The sequence below is a fragment of the Nycticebus coucang genome, chromosome 10, assembly GCF_027406575.1.
Source record: "Nycticebus coucang isolate mNycCou1 chromosome 10, mNycCou1.pri, whole genome shotgun sequence".
Taxonomy (NCBI): domain Eukaryota; kingdom Metazoa; phylum Chordata; class Mammalia; order Primates; family Lorisidae; genus Nycticebus; species Nycticebus coucang.
Window position 1 is genome coordinate 60096482 of NC_069789.1, and position 24396 is coordinate 60120877.

The following is a 24396-nucleotide window of genomic DNA, read 5'->3' on the forward strand; positions in this document are numbered from 1 at the left end:
ATTAGCAAATAATATTTTTTTGACTAAGGTGGTAGTAACTCAAACCCTTTGCTTCATAAAAATCCATTAAGTTGTACATTTATGTTTTATGCTCATTTTTCTGCTGGTGTGTTAAAGTTTACAGTAAAAGGGGGATTTTAAAAAATCTTCAAAAACTAGAAATTAGAAAAAGGCTTAAATTAATCAAAAGAAGCTATTGGAACATTTAAAAAAAGATAGAGACTTTACATCTTTTGTATTAACCTGGATGGAGTAGAAACACATTCTTCTTAGTAAAGTATCACAAGAATGGAAAAGCAAGTATCCAATGTACTCAATACTGATATGATATGTGGCTCAGGCCTATAATCCAGCACTCTGGGAGGCCAAGGGAGGTGGATTGCCTGAGCTCAGGAGTTTCAGACCAGCCTGAGCTAGAGCGAGACCCTGTCTCTAAAAATAGCCACGCCTTGTGGCCCGTGGCTGTAGTCCCAGCTACTTGGGAGGCTGAGGCAATAGGATCACTTGTGCCCAAGAGTTTAAGGTTGCTGTGAGCTATGTATGACACCACGCCACTCTAAAGAGAGCGACAAAGTGAGACTGTGTCTCAAACAAACAAAAAAAAATACTAACATGAAGCCAGTAGAGAAGCTAATATACACCCACACAAGAGAAAAACTCGATTCAATTCAAGCTGGGGAAAGGAGGGAGGGGAAAGGAGAGAAGGAAGGGGGAAGAGGTGGAAGGAGGAGGATTGGTGAGCTCCCACCTAATGGGCACAATGGAAGGGTATATGGCACACCTCCTGGGTGTGGGACACAACTACAACAGGCACTTTACTTAACAAATGCAAACATGTAATCTGATCATCTGTATCCTTACACTAATCTGAAATTTTAAAAAAGAACCTACTGGTAACTAATCAACATATTTAATAGAGAAATACTAGAGACATTCTAATAAAGAGGAAAAAAAGATATCTTCTATCAGTATCAACACCATAGTGAATGTTCTGGTTAAAGATGAAGACCAGAAAAAGAAAGGTTTAAACATTAGTGTCTTTTCACTTTTTGTGCTGAGACAACTGGATATCCACAGGAAGAATAAAGTTGGGCTTGGTACCTATAGCTCAGAGGCTAGGGCGCCAGCCGCATAGATCAGGGCTGGTGGGTTCGAACCCAGCATGGGCCGGCCAAACAACAATGACAACTACAACAACAACAATAACAAAAATAGCTGAGCATTGTGATGGGCACCTTATGATCCCAGCTACTTGGGAGGCTGAGGCAAGAGAATCATTTAAGCCCAAGAGTTTGAGGTTGCTGTGAGCTGTGACGCCTTGGTGCTACCAAGGGCGACATAGTGAGACATTATCTCAATAAAATAAATAAGTAAATAAATAAAAAAGAATAAAGTTGGATTCCTACCTCATACTACCTATAAAAATTAACTCAAAATGAATCAAACACCCAAATGGAAGCGCTAACTAAAACTATTAATACGAAACTCTAAGAAAAAAGCATACTTGTAAATCTTCATGACCTTAGACTAGGCAAAGTTTTCTCAGACATGCACAAAAGTACAAGCAACAAAAGGAAAAACTGATGAACTAGACACTGCCAAGATTGAAAACTTTAGTGTTAGGGCGGTGCCTATGGCTCAGTCAGTAAGGCGCTGGCCCCATATACTGAGGGTGGCGGGTTCAAACCCGGCCCTGGCCAAACTGCAACCAAAAAATAGCGGGCGTTGTGGCAGGCGCCTGTAGTCCCAGCTATACTCGGGAGGCTGAGGCAAGAGAATTGCTTAAGACCAGGAGTTGGAGGTTGCTGTGAGCTATGTGAGGCCACGGCACTCTACCGAGGGCCATAAAGTGAGACTCTGTCTCTACAAAAAAAAAAAAAAATGAAAACTTTAGTGTTTCAAAGATTTACACCTTTGGTAAAAAGACAAAAAAAAAAAAAAAATCATCATGATTAATAGATTCTAATACCTAGCTAGAAAATCCAGAATTTGATAAAAAAAAAAAAATCAAGAATGTCTATAAATCAATAAAAAGACAAAAATATTTTAGATGTGCAAAAGACTTGAACCAGACATACATACACACACACCCTTCCAAATGACCAAGAAATATGTGAGAAAGTGCTGAACATCACTAGTTGTTGCAGAAGTACAAATTAAAACCATTATGAGGTAGCACTATACAAACACTAGAATGGCTAACATTAAAAAGAAAAGGAAATAAAATAGACATCGACAATATCAACAAAGACGTGAAGCAAATGGTACTCTCATTCAAAAAGATAAAACTGACGATATCAAATATTAACAAGGATGTAGAGCAAATAGAATTTTCATTTACTGCTAGTAGAAGTGTAAAATGGTACAACCATGTTGGAAAACTGAAAGTTGCTATTAAAGTTAAAATTTTATATGCTCTATAATCTAGCAATTTCATTGCAAGATATTTACCTAAGAGAAATGAAAATACAGTTTGTCTACAAAAAGACTCGTATTGAAGAACATTCATAGCACCTTTACTGTCTTTATCCGTAACAGAAAAAAAAAAAACACCTAAATGTCAGTTAACAGAAGGGTAAACTAATCGTGGAATATTCACTCAACAGAATACTACTTAGACACAGAAAGGAGTAATGGATACCTAAAAAATTGGATAAACCTCAAAAATATTACGTTCAGTTGAACATATTCTCTATTCCATTTAAGAACAGACAAATGAGGACGGTGCCTGTGGCTCAGTGAGTAGGGCGCCGGCTCCATATGCCGAGGGTGGCGGGTTCAAACCCAGCCCCGGCCAAACTGCAACCAAAAAAAAAAATAGCCGGGCGTTGTGGCGGGCGCCTGTAGTCCCAGCTACTCGGGAGGCTGAGGCAGGAGAATCGCTTAAGCCCAGGAGTTGGAGGTTGCTGTGAGCTGTGTGACACCACGGCACTCTACCAAGGGCAATAAAGTGAAACTCTGTCTCTACAAAAAAAAAAAGAACAGACAAATGGCTGCCTGGGTGAATGGTTAAGGGTAGAACTTTCAAGGGTGACAAAAATGTCCTATTTCTTGATTTGGTTGATGATTATATGGCTGTATACATTATGAAAACCCATCAAACTGTAGATTTATGTTTTATACATTTTACTATATAAAATTTACCTCAATTTTTTAAAATGAGAAGGTAAACAAAGTTGATCTGAAATTTTTTTTTTTTTTTTGCAGTTTTTGGCCAGGGCTGGGTTTGAACCCGGCACCTCTGGCATATGGAGCCGGCGCCCTACCCCCCTGAGCCACAGGCGCCACCCTCATCTGAAATTTTTAAATAGGATTATCAGGAAGTGCTTTATTATAAAGGTGACATTGAGTAAAGATCTGTAGAAAGTAAAAAAACAAGCAATGTGCATATTTGATGGAAGGGCATTCCAGACAGAAGGAACAGCAGACACAAGGACCTTCAGCAGGAATAGCAACTAGATTTTGAGATATAGGGAGGAAATTAATGTGGCTAGAATGAGTAGAATAAGGAAAAGGTAAGTTCTGAGAGCTAACAGGGGATCAGATCATATATAATCTGATGGGTCATAGTAAGCCTCATTAAAGAGTTCTGTTTTCATCTTAGGAATAACAGTAAATCACCTAAATGCCAACTAAGAATCAGGCACTGTACACGGCTTACATAAAGCTTATGTAAGTAGCAAAGCCAGAATTAGAAACCAAATATGTCTGACTCCCAAGCTCATAATCTTAACCATTTTGCTTTACTAACTATAATAATAGTTAATATTTACTTAGTGCTTACCACTAATATGTTTGAGCTAAAGGGCCTTATATCAGAATTATTTATAATTAAATAATTATATCAATTATTTACTGTTCTACAAATGGGTTACAAGTGTGAATGAAATTTTTGTATTGCTATTAACTGGGCACAGTGGCTCACACCTGTAATCCTGGAACTTTGTCACCTCAGTAGAGTGCTTTGGGGTCATAGCTCACAGCAACCTCAAACTCTTGAGCTTAAGCGATTCTCTTGTCTTAGTCTCCAAGTAGCTGGGTCTACAGATACCCACCACAATGCCCAGCTATTTTTAGAGATAGGGTCTCGCTCTGGTTCAGGCAGGTCTCAAACCTGTAAACTCAGGCAATCCACCTACCTCGGCCTCCCAGAGTGCTAGGATTACAGATGTTTCTTATTCTTATTACAAACATGAGTGGACAAAGCACTCTCAATCCCAGCTACACCACTCAGCATACCTCAGCATTTTTCCACAACCAATGATTTCAATTGCATTATCAGATGCCTTACATCCTTTTCTTTTGGAGTCTCTGCAATTTCTGTGTCATCTTCACTTCTTTCCCCTTCATGCATTTTTACAATGGTCTGTACTTCGGTCAATATCACTCAGAAAATTGCTTCTGGCTCAGGTTCATCACAGATTGCCACATCCATTGCAACAAAACCTTCAAAATCCACTGCTTCGAATTCTACCATGGGAGACAAACTTCTACCACAGGGCAAAAACATTGTGCTCTTGAGTTCCAACAAACTCAACTTTCTTAAAATACTTCTATATCATTTCTGGCTAAACTTTATCCCAAACAGGCTTGGCGCCCGTAGCTCAGTGTCTAGGGCACCAGACACATACACTGGGGCTGGCAAGTACGAACTGGGCCCAGGACTGCTAAATAACAATGAACAACTACAACCAAAAAATAGCCGGGCACTGTGGTGGGCACCTGTAGTCCCAGTTACTTGGGAGGCTGAGGCAAGAGAATTGCTTAAACCCAAGAGTTTACAGTTGTTGAGAGCTGTGACACCACGGCATTCTATAGGGAGCTACATAGTGAGACTCTGTCACACCAAAAAGAAAAAAAAAACTTTATCCCAATCAGAACTGATCCAGAGGACAGTATCCAGTGAATGAAGTTGCTTCCACAGGCAGACCACAGGTTTGTGTTTTAGTAATGACCCACTGCAGGAGCTGGGCTCAGTAGCGCTTTTTTTTTTTTTTTGAGACAGAGTCTCACTATGTTGCCCCTGGTAGAGTGCACCGGCGTCATAGCTCACAGCAACCTCAAACTCTTAGCTGGTCTCAAACTCATGAGCTCAGGCAATTCACCCCTCGGCCTCCCAGAGCGCTAGGGTTACAGGCGTGAGCCACCACGCCTGGCCTTTCTACTACATTTTATTTCTGTGCAGGCTTAAGATTTTCTTTGGCTTCTTCCTAGAACTAATATTTCTTGTTTGTAAAATGATAGAGGTGGATCAGATGTGTTGTCTAATGCTCTTTTTGCTGTAATGTCCTGTAACTCAATAATCTTCTAACAAACCAAATGCATATGGATGGTCCCACAACTCTAAGGCAAGTGTATCTCTTTGGCCCTAAAGTTTGAGGTTATTGTGAGCTATAACTGTTGCCTCTACCCAGGGCAACAGAGTGAGATTCTGTCTCAAAAAAATGAAAAAATAAAAATAAGTTTCTTAGTAACTGTGGGATGCCTGAGAGCAGGGATGATGCCATATTTGCATCCATCATCTACTACAGCATCCAGTATTGAGGAAGTACTCAATAAATTATGGCTAAAAACCACGTAGAAAAAGGATCATTTGAATTTTTTAAAGATTCAAACCATAGAACTACATTACCAAGACAGGACAGGACACTCCCCTTGATACTAAAAAAAAATGAAAATAATAACCTTCTTACAATAATTTATACACTGAACAGAAAAATAAATTCATGCTACTTCAAAGGTATTTCCTTATTTAAAAAAACTTTGAGGCTCAGTGCAGTGGCTCACATCTATAATCCTACCATTCTGGGAGGCCAAGGTGATCTGGAGGATCACTTGAGCTCAGGAGTTCCCATCTCTAATAAAAATAGAAAAATTAACTGGGTGTTGTGGCGGCACATGTGGTCCTAGCTACTCGGAAGGCTGAGGCAGGAGACATGCTTGAACCCAGGAATTTGAGGTTGCCATGAGTAAGACTCTCTTACAAAAAAAAAAAAAAAATACAAAACCAACAACAACTTTGAGCCTTGGTGACCCTCTCATGTACTGGCTATTTCACAGACAGAGGAGAAGTGAGGCAGCCTCTGCACTCATCTGAAAACTGGTACCAATCATAAATATGTTGCCTGTTTTAAGTATCTATTAAGCACTTAAAGTTCTAGCAGTAAAACTCTCCTGATACTAGCCAGTATAGCAATTGGTGAGGCTTGAATAGATGTGCCTCCTCACCTGGGTCCCTGTGTTGTAGGAATTCTCCAACAGATGAAATGATGCTCAACAGATGGAAGGCAGTTTAATCATCCTTCAAAATCACTTTCCATTACCCATAGTGATTTATAATGAGGTATATCATTCATTTGACCTTATTATTCATGCTATTTACTGCCAAGGGGGAACATGTAAACAAGGAGAGGAAGATCAGTACAAGAAGCATGATTATAAAAGAGTGATGCTACATCTACAACACCCAAACAATCTGTTTTGGTACTTTAATATCACATCTCATAGCTAGAGTAACCATCTTAAAATAAAAATAACTACTAAAAAAAGAAAACTGCCAAGAAGCGCGCACACACACACACAGAATCTGCCCCTGCCTTCCCATGGATATGCCTGCATATAAATAAGGTAGTTCATAAAACCATACATCCCACTGCGAAATTCACATTCAATTAGATGGGCAGATTTCTCCTAACACTCAATTAAAAGGACAGATTTCTCCTAAGCACTATACAAAGTCGGACAACCCAATCTCCATATGAATGCTTCAATGTCATTTCCATTTTCTAAGACAAGCACATCATTCAACCACAGTTAACTGTCTAAAACTGATACACTTTGAATGGACGCTCCTCCTATTTTCTCTCTTATAAGATAGGTAGGTGTCTATAAACAAAGTCTGTCTCTTCTTTTACATCAACAAGTTACCTTGACTCTTCTTTTTTAGTTTTCTCTAAAACTTTTTCTTTAAAGTTTTCTTTTATAACGGACCTCAAAGGCTGGTGGTTGTCAGAGAGGTCAAGAAACCACATTACTGAACTGGAATTTAGAACAATATTTCAAAACAAGGGGGAACTTCAGTTACAAGTTAATGGAAAGAGGCTCGGCGCCTATAGTTCAGTGCGTAGGGCACCAGCCACACACATTGGAGCTGGCAGGTTTGAACCCAGCCCGGGCCTGCCAAACAATAATGATAACTACAACCAAAACATAGCCGGGCATTGTGGTGGGCGCCTGTAGTCCCAGCTACTTGGGAGGCTAAGGCAAGAGAATTGCTTAACCCCCACGGTTTGAGGTTTCTGTGAGCTGTGATGCCACAACACTCTACCGGGCGACATAGTGAGACTCTGTCTCAAAAAAAAAAAAAAAAACGTTAATGGAAAGATAAATGACTACAGAGAAAAGTTTACTCCATTGTCATCATACTGACAAATATTTACATGCCAAGGGTACCAATCTAGATGCTGGGCACCATGTCAAGCCTTGCAACAGTCAAAACGATCGTTTTTAAAACTGATAATTGATATACCAATTAGAAGCTCAACACAAGAATTAATGATAATTTAAAGAATTAATTAACTAATAGAATTCAGGTCTAATCAAGACTGTCTTGAAACTTCAAAATTCTGTTAGGCCATCAACTGGCACTAAACCATAAAGAGATAAGATAATTTGCCTCCTGAAAGAGGTACATGTTGCTATGATGTACTCTTGCCAAAATGCTTGAACCTGAATCAGATGAAATCTCAGATATAATAATTATCAGATATAATTGCCAATTTAAGAGAAACTAGAAGGAACAAAGGAAAATATCAACATCACAAGCATGCAATCAACAAAATCCAGACTGTGGGATACTTTAGAGCACCCAGTTTTTCTTTTTCTTTTTTTTTGAGACAGAGTTTTGCTTTGCTGCCCTCGGTAAAGTGTTGTGGCGTCACACAGCTCACAGCAACCTCCAACTCCTGGGCTTAGGTGATTCTCTTGCCTCAGCCTCCCAAGTAGCTGGGACTACAGGCAGCCGCCACAATGCCCGGCTATTTTTTGTAGCAGTTTGGCCGGGGCTGGGTTTGAACCCGCCCCCCTTGGTATATGAGGCAGTGCCCTACTCACTGAGCCACAGGCACCGCCCAGCACCCAGTTTTTCAACAAATAAGGTATAGAGAAAAAAAATGAGGAGAAACCGTACATTGACAGAGTCTTAAGATATATCAACCAATGTAGATCTTATTTGAACTATGATTTTACTCTTTTTTCTTTTTTTTTGAGACAGAGTCTCACTATGTCACCCTGGGTAGAGTGCTGTGACATCACAGCTCACAGCAACCTCCAACTCTTAGGTGTAAGCAATTCTCTTGCCTCAGCCTCCCAAGTAGCTGGGATTATAGGCGCCCACCACAACACCGGGCTATTTTTTGTTGTAGTTGTCATTGTTGTTTAGCTGGCCCAGGCTGGGTTCGAACCCCCCAGCCATGGTGTATGTGGCTGGCGCTGTAACCACTATGCTACGGGCACAAAGCCTGAACTATGGTTTTAATATATATATAGTTTTTTTATTGTTGGGGATTCATTGAGGGTACAATAAGCCAGGTTACACTGATTGCATTTGTTAGGTAAAGTCCCTCTTGCAATCATGTCTTGCCCCCAGAAGGTGTGGCACACACCAAGGCCCCACCCCTCTCCCTCCTTCCCTCTCTCTGCTTTTCCTTCCCCCCCACCATGACCTTAATTGTCATTAATTGTCCTCATATCAAAATTGAGTACATAGGATTCATGCTTCTCCATTCTTGTGATGCTTTACTAAGAATAACGTCTTCCACTTCTATCCAGGTTAATACGAAGGATGTAAAGTCTCCATTTTTTTTTAATAGCTGAATAGTATTCCATGGTGTACATATACCACAGCTTGTTAATCCATTCCTGGGTTGGTGGGCATTTAGGCTGTTTCCACATTTTGGCAATTGTAAATTGAGCTGCAATAAACAGTCTAGTACAAGTGTCCTTATGATAAAAGGATTTTTTTCCTAAAAAATTTGTGAACAATCAGGGAAATTTAAACACTAATAAATTTTTTTTAAGTAAGAAGAGCTCAATTTTTAGGTGTGCTAATAAAATTGTGATTGTTTTTATTTAAATTTCTTACCTTTTTAGAGATACAAATTGAAATATTTACAAATAAGATTATGTGGTATCTAGAATTTGCTATAAAATAATCCAGTATATTGGGGTTGGGGTAGAGGGATCTATAAATGAAATAAGATTGACTATGGGTTAGGCCAGGAGGGGTAGCTCACACATACAATCCTAGCACCCTGGGAACTCAAGGCAGGTGGATTGCCTGAGCTCAGGAGTTTGAAACCAGCCTGTGCAAGAATGAGATCAGGTCTCAACTAAAAATAGAAAAATAGAAAAAAAGTATCTGGGTATAGTGGGGCATGCCTATAAGTCCCATCAACTCACGAGGCTAAGGCAAGAGGATCATTTGGGCCCAAGAATTTGAGGTTGCTGTGAGCTGTGATGACTCCAGTGCATCTACCGAGGGTGAAAGACTGGCTACGAGTTGATAAATTTTGAAAATTCTTTACCATTCTCTCTACTTTTATATTTTCTATTTTGAACTATTAATAATAAAAAGCTTTTTTAAAAATGTAAAAATGGTCACTAGGCAAAAAATTCATATGCAAGCCAGATACCAGGTTCTAATTAGTTGGGAGGCTGAGAGAGAAGGATTACTTGAGCCAAAGAATTCGAGTCTATAGCTGGACGTTGTGGCGGGCGCCTGTAGTCCCAGCTGCTCGGGAGGCTGAGGCAAGAGAATCGTGTAAGCCCAAGAGCTAGAGGTTGCTGTGAGCCGTGTGACGCCATGGCACTCTACCCGAGGGTGGTACAGTGAGACTCTGTCTCTACAAAAAAAAAAAAGAATTTGAGTCTAACCTCAGCAACATAGCAAGACCCTGTCTCTTAAAAAAAAAAAAAAAAAATCCAGCCAGGCACAGTGTCTCATGCTATAATCCTAGCACTCTGGGAGGATGAGGCAGATGGATTGCCTGAACTCACTGGTTCGAGACAGCCTGAGGCAGAGCAAGATCTCCTCTCTAAAAATAGCCAGGCGTTATGGTAGGTGCCTATAATCGCAGCTACTTATGAGTCTGAGAAAAGAGAATTGCTTTAGGCCAAGAGTTTGAGGTTGCTGTGAGCTATGATGCTATGGCACTCCAGCAAGGGCAACAAAATGTGACTCTGTCTCCAAAAAACAAAAAAAAAAATATAAAAGCCAGGGTTTGTGCCAGATATAATCATGAATATTTAGAGCATGGCACTGTAAAATATTTCCTCAAATTTGGATTAGATTAACATTCTAACACAGTGGTTCTCAACCTTCCTAATGCCGCAGCCCTTTAATACAGTTCCTCATGTTGTGGTGACCCCCACCCATAAAATTATTTTCGTTGCTACTTCATAACTATAATTTTGCTACTGTTATAAATTGTAATGTAAATATCTGATATGCAGGATATATTTAGGTGACACCTGTGAAAGGGTCGTTTGACCCCCAAAGGCAGGAGTCCTCAAACTTTTTAAACAGGGAGTCAGTTCACTGTCCTCAGACCACCGGAGGGCCGGACTATAGTTTAAAAAAAAAAAAAACTATGAACAGATTCCTATGTACACTGTACATATCTTATTTTGTTTTTTTTGTTGTTGTTGTTGTTGTTTTTTTCAGGAAGAGCAGAGGCAGCTGCCTTTATTGGGCGTCACGGGCCAGCTGGCTTCAGCCTAAGGCCACACACTTGATCCTGAAGTCACCATCAGCTGCCATGTAGATGATGGCCTCCAGGTTGAGGCGGTTAGGGAACTTGAATGTGTAACCATCTGGCAGCTTAACGGTCTGGTCTGCCTGGTCAAAGCTGATGCACACTCCGCGACACTTCCAGGCTGGAATGGAAAGGCAGCCTCCCACTGCTCAGCTCCCCAGGCCCCGCCATCCTTGCTATTGCACACGATAGTATTGGCATCCCTGTGGGCATCGAAGTGGGGGTTGAAACGCAGGCATGGGTTGTTGCTGTCTTTGCCCAGGTACAGCACAAAGCTCTTGGCGTCGGGGGCCACCTCGCCCCGTACTCTGAGGCACTCCCCAGGTTTGAGATTCAGGTTGCTGGTGACCAGACCACAAGCCATGACTGAAGCAGGAGGATGTTCGAGGACCGATGCACCAGCCATCTCTACATATCTTATTTTGAAGTGAAAAAAACAAAATGGGAACAAATACAATCACACCGCCTCATGTGGCCCACGGGCCATAGTTTGAGGACCCCTGCCCAAAGGGGTCGCAACCCACAGGTTGAGAACCACTGTTCTCTAACATATTATCACTGTGTTATAATATTTAAGCATACTAAATATAAAATCATGTCTAAACTTTTTTTTTTTTTTTTGAGACAGAGCCTCAAGCTGTCACCCTGGGTAGAATGCTGCAGCATCACAGCTCACAGCAACCTCCAACTCCTGGGCGTAAGCGATTCTCTTACCTCAGCCTACCAAGTAGCTGGAACTATAGGCGCTCACCAGAACACCCAGCTATTTTTTGGTTGTAGCTGTCATTGTTGTTTGGCAGGCCCAGGCTGGATTGGAACCCACCAGGTCTGGTGTATGTGGCTGGCACCTTAGCCACTTGAGCTACAGGTGCCGAGCCCATTTCTAAATTCTTGTATAAACCTATCGCATGACCACAGTGAAGCACAATACTGCATTAGAAGCCACATATATGTCAATTTTCAATACTGGGAACTAAAGCTTCTGTTTTCCAGTTGAATTGCCTCTTTTTTTTTTTTTTTTTTTTTGAGACACAGTCTTACTCTGTTGCCCTGGGTAGAGTGCCCTGGAATAGTATTTCACAGCAACCTCAAACCCTTGGGCTTCAGCAATCCTCTTGCCTCAGCCTCCTGAGTAGCTGAGACTATAGGTGCCTGCCACAACACCCAGCCAGTTTTTCTGTTTTTAGTAGAGACAGGGTCTTACTTTTTTCAGGGTGGTGGATTGCCTCTTAAAATAAGTATGAACTCGGGCGGCACCTGTGGCTCAGTGAGTAGGGCACCGGCCCCATATGCCAAGGGTGGCGGGTTCAAACCCAGCCCGGGCCAAACTGCAACCAAAAAATAGCCGGGCGCTGTGGTGGGCACCTGTAGTCCCAGCTGCTCGGGAGGTTGAGGCAAGAGAATCGCGGAAGCCCAAGAGCTGGAGGTTGCTGTGAGCTGTGTGACGTCAGGGCACTCTACCCGAGGGCGGTACAGTGAGACTCTGTCTCTAAAAAAAAAAAAAAAAAGCATAAACTCTACATGCATGATAAAACTTCAAGCCCCAAAAATCTACTCCAATCAGTTACAATCTAAGACCTGAGATTTTAAGAAACAATTTTTAAAATTACACTTAAAAGCAAGAAAAAACCCAACACATTCATAGACAAAAATAGTAAGTTGAACAAAATTCAATTAGCAATCCAGATAAGGGTTCAGTTCTTTGCCTCCCAGAGAACATTTTGGATGAAGATGACAAATCTGGATTTATTATTATTGTTATGTTGAACCATTAAAAACTCATTAAAAATGCCAACCCCCTGGGGCGGTGCCTGTGGCTCAGTCGGTAGGCGCCGGCCCCATATACCGAGGGTGGCGGGTTCAAACCCGGCCCGGCCGAACTGCAACAAAAAAAAAATAGCCGGGCGTTGTGGCGGGCGCCTGTAGTCCCAGCTACATGGGAGGCTGAGACAAGAGAATGGCTTAAGCCCAGGAGATGGAGGCTGCTGTGAGCTGTGTGATGCCATGGCACTCTACCGAGGGCCATAAAGTGAAACTCTGTCTCTACAAAAAAAAAAAAAAAATGCCAAACCCCTGGCTCACCACCCATAGCTAAGTGGTTAGGGCGCAGCCACATAACCGAGACTAGCAGGTTCAACCCTGGCCCAGGCCTGCTAAACAACAATGACAACTGCAACAAAAAAATAGCGGGGCATTGTGGCTGGCACCTGTAGTCCCAGTTACTTGGGAGGCTGAGGCAAGAGAATCGCTTAAGCCCAAGAGTTTGAGTTTGCTGTGAGCTGTGACACCATAGCACTCTACCGAGGACGACATAGTGAGACTATGTCTCAAAAAAAAAAGAAAAAAAAAACAACCCTCCATCTTTTACTATCTTAAGTAAAGAAGGTATAAATATGACAATCCGGGCGGCGCCTGTGGCTCAGTGAGTAGGGCGCCGGCCCCATATGCCGAGGGTGGCGGGTTCAAACCCAGCCCCGGCCAAACTGCAACAAAAAAATAGCCGGGCGTTGTGGCGGGCGCCTGTAGTCCCAGCTGCTCGGGAGGCTGAGGCAAGAGAATCGCGTAAGCCCAAGAGTTAGAGGTTGCTGTGAGCCGTGTGACGCCACGGCCCTCTACCCGAGGGCGGTACAGTGAGACTCTGTCTCTACAAAAAAAAAAAATAAAAAAATAAAAAAAAATAAATATGACAATCCATAAGCACAGATAATGATAGCCTCAAATACTGATGAGCATGGTACTCCCGCTACACATCTCTATACATACCCCCAAAGAGCCAGAATGCTACAATCAAAAATCATCACCTATCCAATTTTCCATTATAAATAATAACAAGAATGGTCTCCTAGAGACCATTCTCAAAATTCAATTTAGTTGTGAAAATTTATCTACTGCTAAGTAAAAAGTAACAAGCACAGAGTAAGGTACAGAACAGACATTCAATAAAGAAATGTGAGGGTGGTGCCTGTGGCTCAGTCCGTAAGGCGCCGGCCCCATATACCGAGGGTGGCGGGTTCAAAACCGACCCCGGCCAAACTGCAACCAAAAAATAGCCGGGCTTTGTGGCGTGCGCCTGTAGTCCCAGCTACTCGGGAGGCTGAGGCAAGGGAATCGCTTAAGCCCATGAGTTGGAGGTTGCTGTGAGCTGTGTGAGGCCAAGGCACTCTACCGAGGGCCATAAAGTGAGACTCTGTCTCTACAAAAAAATAAAAAAATAAAGAAATGTGAAAGATTATAAGACAGAAGAAATTGTTCATTATTGGGTGGCGCCTGTGGCTCAGTCGGTAAGGCGCTGGCTCCATATACCCAGGGTGGCGGGTTCAAACCCGGCCCCGGCTGAACTGTAACCAAAAAAAAAAAAAAATAGCCAGGCGTTGTGGTGGGCGCCTGTAGTCCCAGCTACTCGGGAGGCTGAGGCAAGAGAATTGCTTAAACCCAGGAGTTGGAGGTTGCTGTGAGCTGTGTGAGGCCACGGCACTCTACCAAGGGCCATAAAGTGAGACTCTGTCTCTACAAAAAAAAAAAAAAAAAAATTGTTCATTATTACTAACTTCCCTATCACTGTTTGCCCAAGGCTGCCTTCCAGGGAAACTGCTAATGAGTGGGAAATGAGCCAAACCAGACAGGAAAGTAAAATAATCTGTTAGCTAACCATCAGTGAGAAGTACTGCCTAAAAATAAATAAATAAACAAACTACCTAATCAGCCCATCAGTAGTAAGGATATAACCTTCCTACCCCAACTGTCAGGTTTAATTTTTTTTTTTTTTTTGAGACAGAGTCTCACTTGAGTAATGTACCATCATAGCTCATAGCAACCTCAAACTCTTGGGCTCAAGTGATTCTCTTGTCTCAGCCTCCAGAGTAGCTGGGACTACAGGTGCCCACCACAATGCCTGGCTATCACCTGGTTATTTTTAGAAACGGAGTCTCACTCTTGCTCAGGCTGGTCTCCAACCTGTAAGCTCAGGCAATCCCACCTCGGTCTCCCAGAGTGCTAGAATTACAGATGAGCTACCACACCTGGTCAGGTTTAATATTCTAAAATATGAACTCATAAATAATAAAACCACTTGAACTAGCCAGAAAAGAGCTTTATGGTGTCTTGTCATATATTTTGTGCCCTAATTTAAAGCGCAATGATAGGCTCGGCGCCCATGATCAGCGATTAGGGTGCCAGCCACATGCACCGGGCCTAGTGGGTTCGAACCCAGCCAGAGCCTGCTAAACAAACAAACAAACAACAACAACAAAAACAGCTGTGTGTTGTGGTGGGTACTTGTAGTCCCAGCTACTTGGGCGGCTGAAGCAAGATAATCTCTTGAGCCCAAGAGTTGGAGGTTGCTGTAAGCTGTCATGCTACAGCACTCTACCAAGAGCGACACAGTGAGACTCTGTCTCAAAAAAAAAAGAAAGAAAAAAAAAAACAATAAAAAATAAAGCGCAATGATAGTGATAGAAGATCCGTATTTTTTCTTCCCAAAGTCAACAGAAAGACTAAGTTATGCTTAATAGGAAAAAACTTGGCCAGGTATGGTGGCTCATGCCTGTAATCCTACCAACTCTGGAAGGCCAAGGGTGGTGGACTGCTTGACCTCATGAGTTCAAGAGTAGCCTTGAGCAAAAGCAAGACCCTGTCTCTACTAAAAATAGAAAAACTGAGGCGAGATCGCTTAAGCCCAAGTTGGGATTGCTGTGAGCTATGACACCACAGCACTCTACCCAGTTATTTTTGAGATTCTGTTTCAAAAAACAAAAAAAAAAAAGGAAAAAACTTTATATAACTTCCCCTCGCCAAAAAAACTTCAAAAATATCTCTACTGAAAATGCTCCTATTGGGCAGCGCCTGTGCCTCAAAGGGGTAGGGCACTGGTCCCACATGCTGGAGGTGGTGGGTTCAAACCCAGCCCCGGCCAAAAACCACAAAAAAAGAAAAAAAAAAAAAAGAAAGCAGGAAAGAAAGAAAGAAAATGTTCCTATGAAGGAGCATTTATAACCTATAACCATTAAGGTTACAAATGACCCAATCCAACAGTCCTTTTTTTTTTTTCAGGACTTGTCTTCAATTTCCTTTTACACTGGCCAGGTGCAATGGCTCATGCCTATAATCTTAGCACTTGGGGATGCCAAGGCAGGTGGATTCCTTGAGCTCAAAAGTTTAAAACTAGACTGAGCAAGAGTTAGACCCTGTCTCTACTAAAAACAGAAAAAAAAAAAAAAAAAACCTAGCCAGATGTTAGGGCAGGCACCTATAGTCCCAGCTACTTGGGAGGCTTAGGCAAAAGGATCTTTTTTTTTTTTTTTTTGCAGTTTTTGGCCAGGGCTGGGTTTGAACCCGCCATCTCCGGCATATGGGGCCAGCGCCCTACTCCTTTGAGCCATAGGCGCCGCCCAAGCAAAAAGATCATTTGAGCCCAAGAGTTTGAGGTTCCTGTGAGAACCCTAGCACTCTATTCAGGGCAATAGAGTGAGACTGTCTCAAAATAAATATATAAATAAATAAAATCAAAACATTTCCTTTTACACTATTAACGACTCATCCCTTGAAACAATTCAATTTCACTGTACTTTCTCAGTTCTCCTCTGTAGTAGCTTCCTTAGCTTCCTGTTGCTGCTTAATTACCACAAACTTAGTTGTTCAAAATAACCCAAATTTATTATCATAGAATTCTGGAGGTCAAAAGCCTCCAATAAGTCTCAATGGGCTAAAGTCCAGTTGTTGGCAGGGATGGTTCCTTTTCGGGAGGCTCTAAGTTGAGAGTCCATTTCCTTGCCTCTTCAGCTTCTAGAAGTCACCTGCATTCCTTGGCTCATGGCTCCTTCCTCAAATCACTTCCATCTCTTGCTTCCTTTATCACATCTCCTGCTACTGATTCTGCTTTCTTGTCCACTTCTCATACATACCCTTGTGATTACATTGGGCTCACTTAAATAATCCACAGTAATCTCATCTCAAGGGCCTTAAATTAATCACAGCTCCAAGATCCCTTTTACCATGTAACGTAACATATTCACAGGTTCTGGAGATTATTAGAACATGGACATCTTCGGGGGGCTATTAGTTAGCCGACCACATCCTCCAATGGCTCTAAACTGAATTTCTTCTCTGTTTTTTAGAGAGATGGGGTCTTGATCTGTCGCCCAGGCTGGTATGCAGATGCACAATCACAGCTCACTGCAGCCTCAAACTTCCAAACTCATCTAACGGAAGTTTTGCATCCTCTGCCCACCACTCACTTGTATGCTCTGCTCTTCTCTACATATTTTCCCCCTTCCTCTTCCATACTCATTGCTTCAACTCCTACCTCTATGCTAATAGCCAAGTATCTCTCATCCTAATAAAAAACGGCCATCTGAATAGAAAAGTGACTAGCCTTGAATCACACACATTCCTAAAGGATATTTCTACTAAGATATCTTCAGAGAATCTCAGTCCATGGCTCGGCGCCTGTGGCTCAAGCGGCTAAGGTGCCAGCCACATACACCTGAGCTGGCGGGTTCGAATCTAGCCCGGGCCCACCAAACAACAATGACGGCTGCAACCAAAAAACAGCCAGGCGTTGTGGCGGGCGCCTGTGGTCCCAGCTACTTGGGAGGCGGAGACAGGAGACTCGCTTGAGCCCAGGAGTTGGAGGTTGCTGTGAGCTGTGATGCTATGGCACTCTACCCAGGGCGACAGCTTGAGGCTCTGTCTCAAAAAAAAAAAGAGACTCTCAGTCCAATAGTTGCTTGAATCCTATTTCTGTCTGAATAACACAATTCTTTCTGACTCATAGGCTAGAATTACATTACACTTTTTTTTTTTTTTTGCAGTTTTTGGCCGGGGCTGGGTTTGAACCCGCCACCTCTGGCATATGGGGCCGGCGCCCCATCCCTTTGAGCCACAGGTGCCGCCCTGTATTACACTTTTTCTCATCTCCATTCACTAATCTGGTTCTTTCATCTTTGCCCCTGCATTCATTCTGAAACTCAGTTGCAGCTTCATAGTGCTAAAATACTGCTATGGTTGAGTGATAGCCCTGTTCAAACCCATAAGAGTTCTCTACTAAGGTTCCATCAAGCCCCCTTGGCCTGATGTTTTATGTTCAAAGCCCTCTAGCATGTCATCCCCATTATCATCCATAACCCTTCAAACACATCCACTAGGATTCCCCAGTGTCCTCTGCCTACCCACCACAATCATTCCTATTCCTTTGCCCATGTTGCTCTATCATCCTGGATTGCCTTCCTTTGTACCTCTGTTTAGGAAAACATCCTTTCCGGTGTATCACAGAACTTAACACCCTAAAAATAATTTTTCTTAATTTCTCTGTCTCCAAGCCAATTTCTCTGTTTCCTTGGGCAGAAACTATACCATATACATACTGTTATAGAGACTTATGATCTACCATTAGGCATTCAATATTAGTTATAAATTAAGCATCTAATAAAATCCCTAAAGAAAAAAATATACTTGTGTAAATGCAAATGATGGTGCATTATTCAAGTATCAAAAACTTTACTCCTGGGCAGTGCCTGTGGCTCAAGGAGTAGGGTGCCGGCCCCATATACCAAAGGTGGTGGGTTCAAACCCGGCCCTGGCCAAAAAAAAACTACTCCTGGGTGGCGCCCGTGGCTCAGGGAGCAGGGCACTGGTCCCATATACTGAGGGTTGCGGGTTTAAACCTGGCCGTGGCCAAAACTGCAACAACTTTACTCCAAAAGCATATTTAGGCCAGGTGAGGTGGTTCACACCTGTAATCCTAACATTCTAGGAGGCTGATGTAGGAGAATTACTTGAGCTCTGTAGTTCAAGACCAGCCTGAGCAAGAGTGAGACCCCATCTCTACTAACAACAGAAAAAGTAGCCAGGCTTTGTGGTGGGCACCTGTAGTCCCAGCTACCCAGGAGGCGGAGGCAAATATGTTATGTTACATATAAATAAATGGTATTTATTTACATATATAATACATATACATAGATATCTATGTATAATCTATGTATTATATATGTATATACATATATAATATACATATATACATATACATATTATCTTAATTATATATATAATATATATATACATATACATATATATACATATACATATATATCTTATATATCTTAATATATCTACATGTATATGTATTATGCACATATATAATATATAAATATATAATTACATATGTATATGTATTACATATATAATATATAAACATAATTATATAATACATATACATATATATCTATGTATGTATATATATATTATATTGTACATAATATGTACATAAATTATTTACATATATAATACATATACATAGATATCTATGTATAATCTATGTATTATATATGTATATACATATATAATATACATATATATACATATACATATATATCTTAATACATAGATATATATGTATATGTATTATATAATTATGTTTATATATTATATATGTAATACATATACATATGTAATTATATATTTATATATTATATATGTGCATAATACATATACATATATAATATATAAATATATAATGATATATTTATAAATGTTATTATAATGTTAAATGTTATTAATATATAATATATATAAATGTCATTATACATATATATATATCTCCCCACAATATAATGAACATTCAAGAAAAAAGCTGAAAGGATTGTACTAAAATATTAGCAAATTTATCCCTGAGTAGCCTAATTTTAAGTCACTTTCAATTTTTTTCTTTATACTTTCACTTTCTAATTTTTTTTTTAATTTTTATTTATTTATTTTTTTTGGTTACTGGCCAGGGCTGGGTTTGAACCTGCCACCTCTGGCATATGGGACCAGCGCCCTACTCCTTGAGCCACAGGTGCCGCCCTTCACTTTCTAATTTTTTTTTAACAATAGAGGCAATATAATCTAAAGCAATATATATATATATATAGTGTTAAGAGCATGGTTTCTATCATCAGACTACCTGGGCTTAAATAAATTCTAACTCTGCTACTAATTATTTGTGTGACCTTGGGCAGTATTTCAGTTTCTCTATCTCTGTAAAATCCAGATAAGAATAACTATTTAATGACTTATTTTGAGTATTACATATGAGTTAATATATTAAAAGTGCTTAGAACAGTCCCTGGCTCAGAGTAAATACTAAATAAGGGGGAACCACTGTTCTTACTATTACTACCACTACTACTGCCACTGCTACTATTACTATTTCTAGTATTATTACTAAGTCACTAAAGAAACATACTGCAAGCAGGGCGTGGTGGCTCATGCCTGTAATCCTAGCACTCTGGGAGACTGAGGTGGGTGATTGTCTGAGCTCAGGAGTTTGAGACCAGCCTGAGCAAGAGTGAGACCCCCATCTCTAAAAACAGCCAGGCATTGTGGCGAGTACCTATAGTCCTAGCTACTTGGGAGGCCGAGGCAAGAGGATTGCTTAAGCCCAAGAGTTTGAGCTATAAGCTATAATGCTACAACGCTCTATCCAGGGCAATAGAGTGAGACACTGTCTTGGGGGGGGGAAGAAGAGAAACATATTGCTATAAAACTATTAAAAATATTTTTTAAGAAAGGTAAAGATAATAACAATTGCAGGCAAGGATGTGTTATGGACTTAATGTTTGTGTACATGCACAAATTCTTATGCTAAAATCTTTTTTTTATTTTAGAGACAGAGTTTCACTTTGTCACCCTTAGTAGAGAGCCATGGCATCACAGCTCATAGCAACCTCCAGCTCTTGGGCCTAGGCAATTCTCTTGCCTCAGCCTCCCAAGCAGCTGGAACTACGGGCGCCCGCCACAATGCCAGGCTATTTTTTTGTTGCAGTTTGGGCAGGGCTGGGTTCGAACCCACGATCCTCAGTATATGGGGCCGGCACACTACTCACTGAAACACAGGCACCGCCTCATATGTTAAAGTCTTAACCCCCAATATAATGGTATTAGGAGGTGGGTCCTTTACATCATAAGGGTGGAGCCCACTAATGAATGGGACTAGTGTCCTGTAAGAGACACAACAGTCTGACTCAGCTCTCTCTGCTCTCCACCATGTGAGTACAGTTGTCCCTCAATATTATTGGTATTCATGGGAGATCGGTTCCAGGACCCCTGCAGATACCAAAATCCACAGAAGCTCAAATCTGCTATATTAAAAAAGTGTAGTTGCATATAACCTATACACATCCTCCTATGTACTTTAAAATCATCTCTAGAATACTTACAATACCTAATACAATGTAAAAGCTAAATAAGTTGTTATACTATATTTTCATTTGCATTATTTTTACTGTTATATTGTTTTTCTTAATTTTTGCCAAATATTTTCCATCTATCGTTGGTTGAATCCATGGATGTATAACCCTCAGATACAGAGGGATGACTGTTTATAGCCAGACAGCTGTTATAAACTGGAAGAAGATCCTCACCAAGAACCCTGCTGGCAACCTGATCTTGGACTTCTACCCTCCAGAACAGAGAGAAATAAATGTTTGTTGTTTATACCACTCAATTTATGGTATTTTGTTACACCAGCCCAAGATGACTACAACAAGCTGCGAAACAACAAGAACTCATACACTAGAATGCAAGATGGTAGAGTCATACTGAAAAAGTTTGGCAGTTTTCTTACAAAGTTGAACATTCATTAGCATGTGACTCAGCTATCTCACTCCTAGAAATTTAACCAAATGAAATGAAAAATTATGTTCACACCAAAACTGATATGCAAATATTTATAGCAGCTTTACTTATAATTACCAAAAGCTAGAAATAATTCATATGTCCTTTAACTGGTGAATGGATAAACAAACTGTGGTATATCCATATGGTGGAATACCACTCATCTATAAAGACCAATGAACTAATGATACATAGCAACATAGATGATTCTCAGTGCAATATGGTAAACAAAAGCAGCCAGATTCTTTTTTTTTTTTTGGTAGTTTTTGGCCGGGGCTGGGTTTGAACCCGCCACCTCTGGCATATGGGGCTGGTGCCCACTCTTCTGAGCCACAGGCGCCGCCCCAGCAGCCAGATTCTAACAGACTTCATATGGCCAGGGCCAGGCGCAATGGCTCATGCCTATAATTCTAGCACCAGCCTAAACAAGACGCAGACCCTGTCTCTAAAAACACAGCTAGACATTGTGGCGGCTGCCTGTAGTCCCAGCTGCTTGGGAGGCTGAGGCAAGAGGACCACTTGAGCACAAGAGTTTGAGGTTGCTATGAGCTATGATGTCACAGAAGTCTACTGAGGGTGACAAAGTAAGGCTTTGTCACAAAAAATAAAAATAATTAAATTAAAAATATGTAATAAAAGACTTTATACTATATGATTCCATTTATATGGCACTATGGTTACAGGAAAAATAGTTGATGAATGGCTGTCACAGAATGGGGGTAGGAGGAGGAATTGTCTGTAAAGGAGCACAAAAAAATTGGAGGTAATGGTTAATGTTCTACATCTTGATTGTGGTGGTAGTTCTAAAACTCTACACTAAAAACAGTAAATTTGGGGGCGGCGCCTGTGGCTCAGTCAGTAGGGCGCCGGCCCCATATACCGAGGGTGGCGGGTTCAAACCCGGCCCCGGCCAAACTGCAACCAAAAAATAGCTGGGCGTTGTGGCGGGCACCTGTAGTCCCAGCTACTCGGGAGGCTGAGGCAAGAGAATCGCTTAAGCCCAGGAGTTGGAGGTTGCTGTGAGCTGTGTGATGCCATGGCACTCTACCCAGGGCCATAAAGTGAGACTCTGTCTCTACAAAAAAAAAAAAAAAAAACAGTAAATTTTACTGTATAGAACGTATATCTTAATATTAAAACATTTAAAAGAAAAAATAAACAGTCACTGAATATTAAGTTGCAAATAAAACTTGTCTAACCCCTAATCTGCAGCAGAATTGTGCTTAAACTACATACATTGACATGTTGCCTGTTTAAAAATACAGAGAAGATTCTAAAGGCCCAAATACCAACATATGAGCACTCAGTAGGTTAACTGTAACTATTCTCCGAATAAAAAAGAAAATTTGGTGAGAGAACAAATGAAAGTCACTTGTATCTGTACTTCTAAAAAAATAACAACAACAACAAAAACCAATCTAATTTCCAAATCTGGCTTTGAGATCCATTATTGCATGGAAACTTCGGACTAACATGTGGCAAGGGTCCAGGTGCCCAACATAGTCTGATGCATCGCATTAACCGATTTGAAGAGGTAACCTACTAAAACAACTAAAGCAAACAACAGGATTGTCAAGGGTCCTGAAGCTAAGTACAATTTATCAATATTCAGGATATGGCAAAAGTAACTTCACGGATGGAGCTGTGAGAGGAATAAATAATGAACTTGGAATAAAAGACAAAGGGTTAAGAACACAAGTTTTATTCTACAATAAAAGTTAGCACACAGAACATACTATTTCTTATTGAACTGAACACTCAGTCATCTTAGTCAGCTTCAGTGTCACCTATAAACTGTTAAACCTATCCTCCTCCCCTCAGCTGTCCCTATCTTCATTTCTCCTCCAGAGAAATATGTAATTTTAACCTCCCTAAGGCTATGGGGTCAGACTAACACAACTCTAGAATAACAGAAGCTCATTCAACAAGTTGATTTTCAGTCTGGGGTACCTTAAAGCTCTAAATTTGGGGCGGCGCCTGTGGCTCAGTGAGTAGGGCACCGGACCCATATGCCGAGGGTGGCGGGTTCAAACCCAGCCCCGGCCAAATTGCAACAGAAAAATAGCCGGGCGTTGTGGCAGGCACCTGTAGTCCCAGCTGCTCAGGAGGCTGAGGCAAGAGAATCGCGTAAGCCCAAGAGTTAGAGGTTGCTGTGAGCTGTGTGATGCCACGGCACTCTACCTGAGGGCGGTATGTGAGATTCTGTCTCTACAAAAAAAAAAAAAAAGCTCTAAATTTGGATCCTTAAGACCATTACAAGTCAGCCTGAATTTCTGAGTCAAGTATGGAATTCTTCTTTTTTTTGAGACAGTCTCACTTTGATGCCCTTGGTAGAGTGCCGTAGCATCATAGCTCACAGCAACCTCAAACTACTCTTGGGCTCAAGTGAATCTCTTGCCTCAGCCTCCTGAGTAGCTGGGACTACAGGCCCCTGCCACAATGCCTCACTATTTTTAGAGACGGGGTCTCACTCTTGCTAAGGCTGGTCTCGAACTCCTTAGCTCAGACGATCCACCCGCCTCGGCCTTCCAGAGTGCTAGGATTACAGGCATGAGCCACCTCCCTCGGCCAAGTATGGAATTATTCTTTTCTCCTCATTCTCCTTCCAAATGAAGACCAATCAGACTAGGCTAGAGACAACATCTATCAGTATCCCTTACCACATTCAGCACCAATTTAAGCAACAATACAGCATATGCTGAAGAAATAATTAGGCATTCACTTTAATGAATCCTAGAAAATCTTTTTTCGGGGTGGGGGTTGTTGTTGTTATTGTTGATATTTGTTTGTTTGTTTGTTTTGCAGTTTTTGGCCAGGGCTGGGCTTGAACCCGCCATCTCCGGCATATGGGGCCGGCACCCTACTCCTTTGAGCCACAAGCGCCACACCTAGAAAATCTTTCTAAAAGCAAGTACCTGGAGGCACCCATAGC

At 41.3% G+C, this 24396-nt stretch overlaps 1 protein-coding gene and 1 pseudogene across 10 annotated transcripts in view; both read right to left on the reverse strand.

Moving 5' to 3' along the window:
• Nucleotides 1-24396, reverse strand: part of PPP1R12B (protein phosphatase 1 regulatory subunit 12B) — a 267914-nt gene that overhangs the window by 237980 nt on the left and 5538 nt on the right. The gene's annotated exons all lie outside the window — the stretch shown is intronic.
• Nucleotides 10772-11196, reverse strand: LOC128595599 (galectin-1-like; annotated as a pseudogene).